This window comes from Meriones unguiculatus (assembly GCF_030254825.1).
Source record: "Meriones unguiculatus strain TT.TT164.6M chromosome 13 unlocalized genomic scaffold, Bangor_MerUng_6.1 Chr13_unordered_Scaffold_164, whole genome shotgun sequence".
In the NCBI taxonomy this organism is placed as follows: domain Eukaryota; kingdom Metazoa; phylum Chordata; class Mammalia; order Rodentia; family Muridae; genus Meriones; species Meriones unguiculatus.
The window spans coordinates 1-2,500 of NW_026843629.1; the positions used below are offsets into that span (position 1 = coordinate 1).

At 72.7% G+C, this 2,500-nt stretch overlaps 1 pseudogene; it reads left to right on the forward strand.

The window, feature by feature from the left end:
* Nucleotides 1-100: 100 nt before the first annotated feature.
* Nucleotides 101-2,500, forward strand: part of LOC132650590 (ubiquitin-like protein 3) — a 2,647-nt pseudogene continuing 247 nt past the window's right edge.

Consider the following 2,500-nt stretch of genomic DNA (forward strand, 5'->3'; position numbering starts at 1 on the left):
AGCACGGCGCTGACCTGGGGAGCACGGGGACGGGGAGGACGGGGATGGGGGAGCACCGACGGGGAGCACGGCTGGGCTGACCCCCCCCCGCCCCCCGCAGATCCCGCTGCGGCTGATCCTGGTGAGCGGGAAGACGCAGGAGTTCCTGTTCCCCGCCGGGCGCCTCGGCCGCCGACGTCGCCGCCCACGTCTTCCGCCACTGGCCGCCCGGTGAGGGGGAGCACGGGGAGCGGGAGGGGGCGGGAGGGAGCCGGGGGACACGCCCACAGCCCCTGAGCCGCCATAGAGGAGCCCAGGCCACGCCCACCGCCTCAGAGCCACGCCCCCGGGCCTCGGGGACACGCCCACAGCCCCTGAGCCAACATAGAGGAGCCCAGGCCACGCCCACCAGCTCAGAGCCACGCCCCCGGCCTCGGGGACACGCCCATGGGCTCAGAGCCTCCATAGAGGAGCCCAGGACACGCCCCCGGCCATGCCCATCCCGCCAGGGCACGCCCACCGCCTCAGGGACGCCATAGAGGAGACAGGCCACGCCCACCGCCTCAGAGCCACGCCCCCGGCCTCGGGGACACGCCCCACAGCTTCATAGTCGCCATTAGAGGAGCCAGGCCACGCCCCAGACACGCCCAGCTCCCTAGGCCACGCCCACGGCTCTGGAGTCACGCCCACACAGTCTCAGAACCGCCATAGCTGCAGCCAGAGAGCCCCGGCCACGCCCACAGCCCCTCAGCCCCGCTGACTGGGAGGACGAGCGCGTCAGCAGCGCCGCCATTTTGCGCTCTCTCTGTCCTGTCCCCGCCCCCTGCGCTGTAACCACGCCCCTGGCGCTGTAACCACGCCCCTGACCCCGCCCCCCGCTCTAACCCCGCCCCCCTGCTCTCCCCGCAGACTGGGAGGACGAGCGCGTCAGTGGCGGAGCCATCTTGGGCTCTCTCTGTCCCCGCCCCCTGCGCTGTAACCACGCCCCTGACCCGCCCCCCGCTCTAACCCCGCCCCCCCTGCTCTCCCCGCAGACTGGGAGGAGGAGCGCGTCAGCAGCGCCGCCATCTTGCGCCTCATCTACCAGGGCCGCTTCCTGCACGGCAACGTCACGCTGGGGCGGTGAGCGGCGGGGGGCGGGGCAGGGGGCGGGGCCGGAGCCAGGGGGCGGGGCCGGGCGGGGCTGACGTCACCTCCTCCTCCTCCCCCCCGCAGCGCTGAAGCTCCCCGCGGGGAGGACCACGGTGATGCACCTCGTCGCCAGGGAGACGCTGCCCGAGCCCAACTCGCAGGGTCAGAGGTCGTGGGGGAGGACGAAGAGCGGGGGAGGAGGGAAAGGGAGGACGGAGAGGAGGACGGAGAGGAGGGGGGAGGACGGGGGGGAGGAGGAGGGAGAGGGAGGACGGGGAGGAGGGAGAGGGAGGACGGGGAGGAAGGAGGGGGAGGACGGAGAGGGAGGACGGGGACGGGGAGGACCACGGTGATGCACCTCGTCGCCAAGGAGAAGCTGCCCGAGCCCAACTCGCAGGGTCAGAGGTCGCGGGGGAGGACGGAGAGCGGGGGAGGAGGAGGAGGGAGAGGGAGGACGGAGAGGAGGGAGGGGGAGGACGGAGAGGAGGAGGATGGAGAGGAGGGGGAGGAAGGGGGGAGGAGGAGGGAGAGGGAGGATGGGGAGGAGGAGGACGGAGAGGAGGGGGGAGGAGGAGGGAGAGGGAGGACGGAGAGGAGGAGGATGGAGAGGAGGGGGAGGAAGGGGGGAGGAGGAGGGAGAGGGAGGACGGAGAGGAGGGGGGAGGAGGGGGAAGACTGTGCGAGGAGGAGGAGGGGGAGGATTGTGCGAGGAGTAGAACAGAGGGGAGGACCGAGAGCAGGGAGGGGCGAAGATGGAGAATGGGGAGGAGGGAGAGCGAGGGAGGACAGGGGACTGGAACCCGGGGACCCGTGGACCCAGGACGCTGAACCCCCCGATCCTCCTCCCCCGGGACGCGAACCCGCGATCCTCCCCTCCCGGGACGCGAACCCGCGGCCGCTCCCGCCCGCCGACGCGCTTCTCCCCCCCCCCCCCAGGTCAGAGGAACCGCGAGAAGACGGGCGAGAGCACACTGCTGCGTCCTCCTGTAGCCCCGCCCCCTCCGCCGGCCCCGCCCAGCCCGGGGGCGGGGCCTCGGCGGGGGGCGGGGCCGGAGACGCGGACCGCGCCTGCGCGAGGAGACTTCCGGGTCGCCCGGGTGCACTGCGCCTGCGCGCACAGACTGTTCCGGGCCCTGGAGCGGACTGCGCCTGCGCACAGAGACGTTTCCGGGCTGGAGGCGCCTGCGCCGAGACTGTTCCGGGTCGCCGGGTCGGACTGCGCCTGCGTAGAGACCCCTGGATTTCCCCCCCCAACAGAGTGGACTGCGACTGCGCACACAGAGAAGCTCCGGCGGACTGCGCCTGCGCATATGCACTGTTCCGGGTCGCCCGAGAGTACGGCGCCTGCGCAGAGGCCCGGGCATGCGTACAAAGACTGTTCCGGCTCTCC